The sequence below is a fragment of the Bufo bufo genome, chromosome 6 (assembly GCF_905171765.1).
Source record: "Bufo bufo chromosome 6, aBufBuf1.1, whole genome shotgun sequence".
NCBI classification, from domain to species: domain Eukaryota; kingdom Metazoa; phylum Chordata; class Amphibia; order Anura; family Bufonidae; genus Bufo; species Bufo bufo.
Window position 1 is genome coordinate 162,962,957 of NC_053394.1, and position 13,282 is coordinate 162,976,238.

Here is a 13,282-nt window from a genome sequence, read left to right on the forward strand (position 1 = left end):
GGGAGGGGGGGTTTGGCACTTGATACTGGCACATGGGTGGGTTTGGCACTATGATACTGGCACATGGGGGGGAGAGAGAGGCACTTGATACTGGCACTTTTTTTTGGGGCGGGGGGGGATGGTACTATGATACTGGGACATGGGGGGGAAGAGAGAGGCACTTGATACTGGCACATGGGGGGGGAGAGAGGCACATGATACTGGCACGTGGGGGGGTTTGGCACGTGATACTGGCACATGGGTGGGTTTGGCACTATGATACTGGCACATGGGGGAGAGAGGCACTTGATACTGGCACTTTTTTTGGGGGAGATGGCACTATGATACTGGGACATGGGGGGGAAGAGAGAGGCACTATGATACTGGCACATGGGGGGGTTGGCACTATGATACTGGCACATGGGGGGTGGGAAGGAGAGAGGCACTTGATACTGGCACATTGGGGGGAGATGGCACTATGATCCTGGGACATGTGGGGGGGAAGAGAGAGGCACTTGTTACTGGCACATGATGGGGGGCATCTATGGGGACACTTACTGGCACATTATTGGGGGGCATTATGGGGGACACTAGGCCGGCAGCCTATCAGAGGCCGGACACTGAGGGCATCTACTGGGGCACTATATATGGGGCATTTTATACTGGTACATTATGGGGGGCACTAGCAGGAAGGGGGGAGAGGAGCACTATGGGGGAATTTACTGGGGGCACTATATAGGGGTATTTTATACTGGGACATTATGGGGGCACTATGGGTACATTAGCTCAACTGGGGGCATTACAAGGGGGTATTTTTGCACTGTCACATTATAAGGAGAATTATTTCTACTGGGGGGGGCACTATGGTGGGCTTTATTACTCCCACATGGTATGACCCCCTAGTAGCAGCACCAGCCTCTCCCTGCTCTGCTATCCCTCTGCTCCTTCTCCAAATCCTTATTATGAAATCTTTCTCATTAGGATAAAACACAACATCAGCTCCATCGAGCCCCCCAGCAAAAGTGTTGAAGTGGTGTCCGAGATCCCCAAGGGCCAAGCCAAGTAATTGTAAGTTTTCATATGAAATATGTTTATGTTATACACATATAGCCTACACTGTGCCACACAATATACAGTATACCGCTACACTGTGCAGTCTGTTCTATAAGCACCATTGTTTTGTGGCGGTGGACAGAAAATAATCTGGAAGTGCCCCTCCCGAGACCAGGCTCTGACTGCTAGGGGGGGTCTGCTGAGCTAACGGATGCCCCCTATGGCAGTAGCACCACCATAGCCCCCATATATGGCTAAAAAATTATTGCTTCGGGGGAAGGGGGGGTGACACCATTTTCTACCGCACCGGGTGACACCAGCCCTAGCAACGCCACTGCACATACTGATGATTCAGAGCAGGGAGCGGCAGGCGGCAGCAGTACGTGACAGGCTGACACATTTCTTTGTTTGACTCCTGGGTCCCGCCGCCTTCTAGGGAAGTGCCACTTTGTCACCCCATTGTGCTGCGCCTTTTTGTCAGAGTAGTTCCCACTCAAAGAGGCGACCTTGGGCTTATGTTTTTTGATTAAAATGTACACTAATGCCTCTTGTACTGCATGTAGTATGGGCGGCTGTACACTTCAATATGGCGCTGAGTGGCGAGTTTAATTCGATGAAAGCATACCATTGTGGATGTGCGATCCAGTTCTGTTTTCTCCCCCTGATATATTTATTATTTTTGTTAAGTGTTTCTGTAAGTATTCCCACGGTCCCAACAACCAGAGAGGCTGACACTTTTTCTTATGGTGTGCAAGCACGACCACCGCTGATGAATTGCAGGGTGGTCATGATGCCTGGATATGAGCAGTGTATAATGTGATTGAAAATTGAATCAAGCCAGCAAAGGAAGCAATATAGACAATTACAATACATGCCTTTCATTAATTTTGTTTACGTGATATATGACATTTGTAATATTGAATAAAAAAACGTGAAAACATACTATTTTTTCTTTTTCCCCCTTTAACCCATTATGGACCGAGATCATTTTCACCGGCGTCTCCTTCTCCCAGGCTGTAGCGCTGGCCAATCGCAGCGCTCAGCTCATAGCCTGCGAGAAAACAAACCTCTCAGGCTATGAGCTGAGCGCTGCGATTGGCCAGCGCTACAGCCTGGGAGAAGGAGACGCCGGCAGGCTCCACCCAGTTGAGCCGAACATATGAAGATACCGGAGCCTATATCACGTAAACAAAATTAATGAAAGGCATGTATTGTAATTGTCTATATTGCTTCCTTTGCTGGCTTGATTCAATTTTCAATCACATTATACACTGCTCATATCCAGGCATCATGACCACCCTGCAATTCATCAGCGGTGGTCGTGCTTGCACACCATAAGAAAAAGTGTCAGCCTCTCTGGTTGTTGGGACCGTGGGAATACTTACAGAAACACTTAACAAAAATAATAAATATATCAGGGGGAGAAAACAGAACTGGATCGCACATCCACAATGGTATGCTTTCATCGAATTAAACTCGCCACTCAGCGCCATATTGAAGTGTACAGCCGCCCATACTACATGCAGTACAAGAGGCATTAGTGTACATTTTAATCAAAAAGCATAAGCCCAAGGTCGCCTCTTTGAGTGGGAACTACTCTGACAAAAAGGCGCAGCACAATGGGGTGACAAAGTGGCACTTCCCTAGAAGGCGGCAGGACCCAGGAGTCAAACAAAGAAATGTGTCAGCCTCTCTGGTGGTTGGAACCGTGGGAATACTTGCAGAAACACTTAAGAAAATATGAAAACAGACTATTTTTTTCTTTCTTCATTTTCCCAAAAAACAAAAAATAATAAAAATTACATTAAATGTCTCACTTATCACAAAAAAACAAAAAACATAAAAAAAAAAGCAGACATTATCTAAATGACCAAATAGGAAAAGAAAAGTTATGGCATTTGAAGACACATGTACTAAATTATTGGAAGATGTGTCTGTTAGGGAAGGGGGGTAAATGGTCTTGAATTGGTCAATAATTATTGTCATTTACTTAGAGAAGATTAAAAACTAAAGAAAATGGCATTTCTCTGTAAGCAGAAGGAGCTGTTCCCTGACTATAAACTTCAAGCACTTTCAGCCACAGGACAGCAAAACCATCGTTCTACCAATAGTTTTCAATGCTGATTTGTGTAGTAACATGCCTAGAGATGCGTGTCTGCCCTGTGGCACTCATCCAAGACTCCAGAATCATAGTTAGGCTTTCCTTCACAAAGATTCAGTTCACTGCATAGCCCCGTACCTAAATTCCCAGGCTTGATGGGGCCCAACCTTGGCACCTAACACAGGGGCCCACTCCCTGCCAGCATTCCATCCTCTTACTCAGTGTCTCACAACTGATAGGTGTTACACGCTGCAGTTCGTTCTGACTAGCAAAGAACGTAGCAAAGAACGTTGGCATCAGAACGTTGTATTTGGGCCTGGAATTCCTGTTCTTCTGGAGTAGCAAGGAAACGTGGCATCAGGACATTGTATTAGGGCTTGGGACTCCCCTCTAAGAGCTAAAACTGAGAGCTGCTTCGTATGAGCATCCCTGAGTCAGACTTAGGTCACCCTTCTATTACAGGGACAGCCATTCATCTGAAATGAAATACCTGGCTGGATGTGGATGGTCGAGGCGTCCCCCAGCAAAATCAGCTGTTTTCTGGAGATGTTGAGAGAACATTAGCTGATGACTCCAGCGGCCACATTTTCAGTGAACAAGGAGTGAAGGAGTGACAGCTCCTTTAACTTAGGGGTTTGCTACGAAGTCTGAAATAATTTAGGGTTCTGGTCAGAAGTTAGAATACATTTTTTGGCTTGGTTTGGGTCTGAATTAATTCAGAGGTCAGGTCTGGGGTCTCAATTACATATACAGCAAGCTGTAATGCACAGTGTGCTCTGACTCCTTTTTCCTGCTTCCAGTACATCAACTTCAGGAACTGAATGTTCACTTGTCACCTGATATGTATAATCCATAATTGATATTGACACAATATAATGTTATTCAGTTCACCTATGGTATGTGGTTCCAATGTTATGGCTGATTGGTGTGTAATGTACTGTGCACGGCAGTTGGGCAGCCATATAGCAGAGCAAGTTTTCATTGCAACTTTAATTCTGATGCCCTTTCCTTAGGTTAGGCCATCAGTGCTTGATTTCTTGGAGTCTGCCATGTCCCTTTCATAGTATACACAGGCACAATGCACAGCCCCTTTCTGCAGACCATGCACAATTCTAATAGGCCACACATCCTTTTCATGACATGGCACTGCCCCCTCGGTGTACATTTGGGTGCCAGAGCTGCATCTGATCCCACACACAAGTTCATGGAGGACTGTAGTACAGGAAGTGCCAGGATGCTTCCGTGATGCCCAGGAGATTTGCCAACTCATGCAATAGATCTCTCCATTTTTCAGAAGCCTCCTGGATATTCTTTTTTATTTTATTTTTTATTTTTATATTAAAGGGGTTCTGCACTATCATTTAACTGATGATCTATCCTCTGGATAAATCATCAGCTTCTGATCGGCCAGGGTCCGACACCCGGGACCCCCGCCGATCAGCTGTTTGAGAAGGCAGCGGCGCTCCAGTAGCGCCGCGGCCTTCTTACTGTTTACCTCCGGCCCAATGACGTCACGACTAGTATCAACTAGCGTGGGCGGGGCTAAGCTCTGTTCACTTGAATGGAGCCTAGCCCCGCCCACGCTAGTTGATACTAGTTGTGACGTCAGTGGGCCGGCGGTAAACAGTGAGAAGGCCGCGGCGCTGCTGGAGCGCCGCTGCCTTCTCAAACAGCTGATCGGCGGGGGTCCCGAATGTCGGACCCCCGCCGATCAGAAGCTGATGATCTATCCAGAGGATAGATCATCAGTTAAATGAAAGTGCAGAACCCCTTTAAATACAGAATTAAATTAAACATATCGCAAAAAAAATACAAAAGCAGAAAAAATAAAAATTTTGAAAATTTTGAAAAAGAGTCTCTTAATGGCTTGGATAGTTAAAGCATCCCAAGGTTACAGATTTTTAAAACTAGGCTCTGTCAGGAAGGTGAAAAATAGCAGGAACGGGATAAAATCCATCTAGTGGGATTAATAATAATGCTTATTTACGGCATAGTGGAATAAAAAAAAAATGTTTTCCTTTAACCATATGTACCCTGCTATAAACAAAAAAGTTGAAGTCTTTCAGGGGAGAAAGAGGAAAAGTATGGACACTAATGGGAACTTAAATTTGCATCAACCCTACCAACACTTTGCTATGGGGGTAATAATTGGTCCTTTAATCAAGAAAATGCAGTCCACCTCACAGTCGCACACATCGGTTGTGCTGCACTCAGGGCTCGGGCTGTTGTGTGCTCTTCCAGTCCCAGGCTGTAGAGAACAGAGAGCTGCTGATTGGTGGATTAGAATCTGATCAACCAATCAGCACTTCCCCTCAGAAACATGACTGATAATTGCTGTTACAAACTGTCGTGCCTGGTTGCCGGCTGCAGGAGGAGGAAGATCTCTCCCAGCTTTGCTGCATCACCCCCTCTGTCTGCAAGAGAGATGCATCCGTGTGTCTGTAGTGAAGTCTGCGACCCCTCTTTAGATCACGGTAAGTTCTCAGTCAGACATTGCAGGAGTGGGGTCATTACTGTACCAGGGAACTGTATGGGATGATTTATGTGTATGAAGAGGTTCATCTAAACCACTGCATAAGACGAGTGGAGCTTGTTTATAGCAGCCAATAAGGTTCCAGCTTTCAGATCATTTGGAAAGAGCCTTTGGTTCATCTATTCACTACCCCCTTCATCGTACTGGTCACTTCCCACCCTAATTTACAGATCACGGCCTTATCTTACAATTCACTTCCATATATTACTGGTCACTGTCCTAACTTACTGGTTATTACCCTACCTTACTGGTCTCTGTCCGCTCTATTTTACTGCTAACTGTCCTATCTTCAATTCACTGAGATTGATGATATAGAACACCAAAGAAGATATGTTGGGAATTATGGGTTATCTCAATGTCCTGTTTTTGGGTATGGTCATGAATCAGTAAAATCAGTTTTTTGATACCACAATTGGGGTTATGGATGATATTTATTGTGGGTGACTCTCACAACTTACCCATTATTAATTACTGTATCGCCAATTATCGTATGTATCAGTGGTCTTAATAGTCTGACATTTCCACTGTCCTGTCTTACTGGTCATTACCCTATCTTACTGGTTATTATTCATCCTCTCTTACTGGTCTCTGTCCTATCTTACTGCTTACTATCTCCCCTATCTTCCTGGATGCTGCTCTATCTTACTGGTCAATGTCCCCCCTATTTCACTGGTCACTGTCACTGGTCACACAAACAACAGCAACCATGATAACACCAAGGTAAGGAGAGGCGATGATTAAGGCTACTTTCAAACTGGCATTTTGGCTTTCCGTTTGTGAGATCCGTTCATGGCTCTCATAAGCGGTCCAAAATTGATCAGTTTTGCCCTAAAGCATTCTGAATGGAAAAGGATCCGATCAGAATGCATCAGTATGCCTCAGTTTGCCTTTGTTCCGTCTCCATTCCGCTTTGGTGTCCGTCTGACGAAACTGAGCAAAACGGATCCGTTCTGACACACAATGTAAGTCAATGGGGATGGATCCGTTTTCTATGACACAATCTGGCACAATAGAAAACGAATCCGTCCTCTATTGACTTTCAATGGTGTTCAAGACGGATCCGTCTTGGCTATGTTAAAGATAATACAAACAAATCTGTTCAGAACGGATGCAGACCTTTGTATTATCTGAACAGATCCATATGTGCAGATCCATGATGGATCCGCACCAAACGCGAGTGTGAAAGTAGCCTAATTATTATGTCCACTGCTTTTGGTAGTCCACAGCACAAGGAGAGATTTATCATTGTTGTACACCAGAAAACTGATAAACAAAAGTTGCAAATTCTGTTTAAAATGTTTGTAAATGGCCTTTTACTGCCAGCTTCTCCATTTTTTGAAAGGGGTGGGCTTGGACATCAGCCCCAGAAGATTTACTTGATGTATGCCAGTTTTCTGCTGTAAATGATGACCGAAATCTATGGCAGCTGTGAGCTGGCCAAGAATTCATTCAGGGCACATAGACTGTCAGAGGATGCACTTAATTTTTAACCAGGCATGAACTTCATGATAAATTAAATGCATCCCCCTGCTCTTGATAAATCTCCCCTGAGATATTTGGTGAGTGGAAAACAACTCCAAACAATTGGGGGTATATGTAAGGCGGCTCACTATAGCTGAAAAGATGGATTCAGGTGCTCAATCCAGAAAAAGCGTACCCAGCGCTTGTAGTGGAAAGAAATATAGATGTGTGAGTATAGGGATGGCACTCTAGTCATAAGTTATGCATGGAAAAAACTATTTATTAGGGGATGGCTGTATGGCCAAAAAACATAGGGTTGGAGCAGTGGCGGATCCAGGGGGGGGGGGGGGGCAACGGGGCAATTGCCCCCCCCCCCCCCGAGCTGGCGGTGGCGGGGCACAGGGAGATGAGCGCTTCCATTGTAGAAGCGCTCATCTCCAGTCATCTGTATCGCCGTCCTCAGGACAGCAATACAGATGTCTACGCTGCGGCAGGGAAGGGAGAGGCGTGTTCCTTTCCCTTCCTCTGATAGGCTGCAGGCACTAGGCCGGCGCGATGATGTTATCGCGCCGCCTGAGCCATACAGCGCGGGACACAGGCCGGAAGAGGCCTGCATCGCATCGCTGACATGGAGGTAAGTATGTGTTGTTGTTTTTTTTTTTTTATATATACAATACTTTTACTGGCGGGGGGGGGGGGGCTGCTGTTATTAATCGCACAGGGGGGCTGTTATTACTGGCACAGGGGGAGGGGGGCTGTTATTACTGGCACAGGGGGGAGGGGGGCTGTTATTACTGGCACAGGAGGAGGGGGGGCTGTTATTACTGGCACAGGGGGAGGGGGGACTGTAATTACTGGCACAGGGGGGAGGGAGGGCTGTAATTACTGGCACAGGGGCGAGGGGGGGGCTGTAATTACTGGCACAGGGGGGGAGGGGGGGCTGTAATTACTGGCACAGGGGGGGAGGGGGGGCTGTAATTACTGGCACGGGGGGAGGGGGGGCTGTTATTACTGGCACAGGCGGGGACGGGGGGCTGTTATTACTGGCACAGGGGGGGAGGGGGCTGTTATTGCTGGCACAGGGGGGGGGCTGTTATTGCTGGCACGGGGGGGCTGTTATTGCTGGCACATGGGGGCTGTTATTGCTGGCACAGCGGAGGGCTGTTATTAATACTGGCACAGGGGGGCTGTTATTAATACTGGCACAGGGGGGGGGCTGTTATTAATACTGGCACAGGGGAGGGGGGCTGTTATTAATACTGGCACAGGGGCGGGGGGCTGTTATTAATACTGGCACGGGGGGGGCTGTTATTAATACTGGAACAGTGGGGGGCTGTTTTTAATACTGGCACAGGGGGGGCTGTTATTAATACTGGCACAGGGGGGGCTGTTATTAATACTGACACAGGGAGGGCTGTTTTATAATACTGGCACATGGGGGGCTGTTAATACTGGCACATGGGGGGGCTGTTAATACTGGCACATGATTGGGGGCACTATAGGGGCATCTACTGAGGCCACAAAGAAGGGGTATTTTATATGGGCGCTCTGTACAGTACAATTTTATACTGGGACACATTATGGTGGGTACTATGGGGAAGGGGGGAGAGGAGTACTATGGGGTCATCTACGGGGGGCACTAAGAAGGGGTATTTTATACTTGCAAATTATGGGGGACACTGAGGGCATCTACTGGAGCATTTTATACTGGTACATTATGGGGGGCACTAGGAGGAAGGAGGGTGTGGAGCACTATGGGGGCATTTACTAGAGGCACTATATAGGGGTATTTTATACTGGCACATAATGGGGGCACTATGGGGACATTAGGTCAACTGGGGGCATTACAAGGGGGTATTTTTTGCACTGTCACATTATAAGAAGAATTATTTCTACTGGGGGGGGGGGACATTATGGTGGGCTTTATTACTCCCCCATGGTATGACCCCCTAGTAGCAGCACCATCCTCTCCCTGCTCTGCTATCCCTCTGCCCATTTTCCAAATCCTTATTATGAAATCTTTCTCATTAGGATAAAACACATCAGCTCCGCCGAGCCCGCGGCCAAAGTGTTGAAGTGGTGTCCGAGATCCCCAAGGGCCAAGCCAAGTAACTGTAAGTTTTCATGTGAAATATGTTTGTTATACACATATAGCCTACACTGTGCCACACAATATACAGTATACCGCTACACTGTGTAGTCTGTTCTATAAGCACCATTGTTTTGTGGTGGCGGACAGAAAAAAATCTGAAAGTGCCCCTCCCGAGACCAGGCTCTGGATCCGCCACTGGGTTGGAGAAGGGTATAAAAACTGAGAGATAAAATTATTGCAGATCCTTGGATATACCAAAAATAAATAATGACATAAAAAAAGTAAAAATATTAAAAATATTAGTCTGACAGTCCAACTGGAGGTATATATAAATGTCCAGTCAAATGGTGTAGTTTCCAGGGATAGATTAGTGAATCAGTATCTTTTAAAAAAAAATAACTTAGGTATGGTCCAGTTTAAATCAAATAGCCCCCATATTAATGATCCAGCAATAGTAAGTATCGGTGCTATTAGTAACAAGTACGTTACCCTCCTGATGTCCAATAGTAGGCTGGTAGTCGGCTCCTGGCGGGAGGATGGCATCCTCGTGTAGTACGCCCGCCCACGGGGCTGGTCGCTCTGCCTTGTGATTTTTGGCTTCACATCACTTCCGGTGATGTCACTTCCGTTTGATCGCATTCCCGCTCGATTTCAGTCGGCGTTCCACGTGGAGGCTGTTGGCGGGAAAACTTTGAAGACTTTGAAAATAAGAGTTTTGCTCCGGAGCTTTGAATTGTTAGGATCCTTTATGGTATAGCTAGCTGATTTGAGTATGGCTAACTCAATACACCATACGCGTTTCGGAGCTCACTGCTCCTTCTTCAGTAAGAATGAGTAGCCTGTCTTTCCTTGACCAATATATATGGAGTTAATTGGTTCCAATTAATGATTAGGGGAGTGGTATGGACGTTGTTCTTCATGTTCAATTAAGCGACACATGATAACATTTGGACTGGATTTCCAAAAGGTACAAAAGGGATGGAATCCAGATGTAGGTAAAATAATAATAATATAGAGGGTAGTCTTAGAAAGTTGTTTGGTAGATAAATACTCCTTCCAACCATGTATTTATCTACCAAACAACTTTCTAAGACTACCCTCTATATTATTAATAACCCTCATGTCACACTGGATTTTCTTCTATTTATTATTAAACTACTCAATTAAACTACTATCGACCCCCACCATCTTTCATTGCCTTCCAGGTTGATTTTTCTAGTTGATTTTTTTCTAGTTGACCTCCTCCCACCTATGACATTTAGAATACCACTGCGAATATATACTAAAATGATCTCTGCAGATCTATTTATACACTCCTATACCGATTTTTATTTTTATTTTATCTTTATCATTTTTCTTTTTTATTCTTATTTTTCTTTTTCTTTTTATTATCATTTTTGTCTTTATCTCACGCCTATATGTGATACTTTGAAACATTTACAATTGACATTATATTCTGACTTATTTTACCTACATCCCTTTTGTACCTTTTGGAAATCCAGTCCAAATGTTACCATGTGTCACTTAATTGAACATGAAGAACAACGCCCATACCACTCCCCTAATCATTAATTGGAACCAATTAACTCCATATATATTGGTCAAGGAAAGACAGGCTACTCATTCCCACTGAAGAAGGAGCAGTGAGCTCCGAAACGCGTATGGGGTATTGAGTTAGCCATACTCAAATCAGCTAGCTATACCATAAAGGATCCTAACAATTCAAAGCTCCGGAGCAAAACTCTTATTTTCAAGTCTCCAAAGTTTTCCCGCCAACAGCCTTCACGTGGAACGCCGACTGAAATCGAGCGGGAGTGCGATCAAGCGGAAGTGACATCACCGGAAGTGACGTGAAGCCAAAAATCACAAGGCAGAGTGACCAGCCCGCGGGCGTACTACACGAGGATGCCATCCTCCCGCCAGGAGCCGACTACCAGCCTACTATTGGACACCAGGAGGATAACGTACTTGTTACTAATAGCACCGATACTTACTATTGCTGGATCATTAATATGGGGGCTATTTGATTTAAACTGGACCCTACCTTACATGTTATTTTTTTTTAAAAGATAATGATTCCCTAATCTATCCCTGGAAACTACACCATTTGACTGGACATTTATATATACCTCCAGTTGGACTGTCAGACTAATATTTTTAATATTTTTACTTTTTTTATGTCATTATTTATTTTTTGTATATCCAAGGATCTGCAATAATTTTATCTCTCAGTTTTTATACCCTTCTCCAACCCTATGTTTTTGGGCCATACAGCCATCCCCTAATAAATAGTTTTTTCCATGCATAACTTATGACTAGAGTGCCATCCCTATACTCACACATCTATGTTCTGACAATTGCAGGCTATTATGGGATGATAGGAGTTGTATTTCTACAGCAGCACTTGCTGAGCCACAGGTTGGAGACCATTGTTCTAGAAGTTTAAATAATTTCTTGCATCAATCGTTATCAGGGTTTTGGTTTATTTCTAGTTTACATCAAGTTTTATATTTCTCCTCTATTGCCTCCACAATTGCCTGGAAATGATCTATATGTTGTATTCTTCCTTGCAGGTCTGCACATGTCCATTTTGTAGGAAGGATTACATCACAGCTACAGAGTTGATCGTCTGATAGACTAGCTCGACTGCCCATCTCTCCTGAAGATCCTTAGCTTTTTAAGTCAAGTGGAGGACATAATCTCTTAAAGAGGGTCCCACAGATGCATCCTAGCAGTTTGAGCACCACTCCTACAAGAAGAGTCAATGCCCTGAGTGATTTCACTGGGGAATTACTCCGCGGTGGTACTTGTGTTGGGATGCACCTCTGGCTGACTATCATCATTCTATAAAACTACACAACACAAGTGGAGTGCAACCACACTATTTATCAATAAAAAATCAATTTTATTCATATAACAGTTAAAATCATAACATATTATACACAATATGAGTATAACTAAGCAGGGACAAACACAGTCATACATCACCCTGTCAGCACACCCCTCTGAAAACTACTCAGTGGTGTACCCCCCTTTGATCAGTGATCAGGGAAAGAAATTTCCTGGTGGATGTTCAGAAATGGGGATGTACAGTATGGGAACCTATCTAAGTTAAAGGCATGCCTCCCTTACAACTAATTACCGCATGGCCACGGCTCAGACCACATGGGTCAAGGACAAAAACCGAGGGTGCATGAAGTAAGGATGAAACATACCGATATAGCGGGGGCTGCTGGCAGGGTCGAAGCGCTCCTCAACGCGCGTTTCGCGTAATTTGCTTCCTCAGGAGGAGCTGACAGGGTGATGTATGACTGTTTGTCCCTGCTTAGTTATACTCATATTGTGTATAATATGTTATGATTTTAACTGTTATATGAATAAAATTGATTTTTTATTGATAAATAGTGTGGTTGCACTCCACTTGTGTTGTGTAGTTTCATATATTGCGGGAGTGTACCTCCTTTGTTAGAGACCGCGCGTGATTTTATAATCATTCTATAACAGGCATGCTCAACTTGCGGCTCTCCAGCTGTTTCAAAACTGTAACTCCCAGCATGCCCGAACAGCTTACAGCTATCAGCCCACTGCAGGGCATGGTGGGAGTTGTAGTTTTACAACAGCTGGAGGGCCGCAGGTTGAGCATCCCTGTTCTATAAGATAATGATGTAGGTTTGTGCTGTCAATAACCCCATATAGATTTGTAAATGTTTAGATTAAATGGCTACTATCAGACAACCAGGAATGGATGTCTAACATCCCATGATCTATGCAGCTTATCTGGATACTTCATGAAGTACGGGAAGTCTAAGTGGCCATTTATGGACAGGTAGGAAAGATAGCTAACAAATGAGAAATGCATATATGAGTGATAATGTAATGATCAAAAGAGGAGAAAATGGGGCAGGAAAGAATTAACTCTGATTTCTTGTATCAATCATTATCAGGGTTTTGGCTCATGTCTGGTTTCTTTCCACTTTCCTGCTTCTCCCCTATTGATATAACATTCAATAATTACCTGGAAATGATTAATATGTTATATTCCTAGTTGAGGGCGTGGACATGT

General features: G+C 44.7%; 1 long non-coding RNA gene across 1 annotated transcript; it reads left to right on the forward strand.

The window, feature by feature from the left end:
* Window positions 1-1,010: 1,010 nt before the first annotated feature.
* LOC121003087 lies at window positions 1,011-12,042 on the forward strand. Its single transcript, XR_005779414.1, has 3 exons — window positions 1,011-1,047; window positions 5,504-5,607; window positions 11,793-12,042. It is a non-coding gene; the product is annotated as an uncharacterized LOC121003087 (long non-coding RNA).
* Window positions 12,043-13,282: the final 1,240 nt, after the last annotated feature.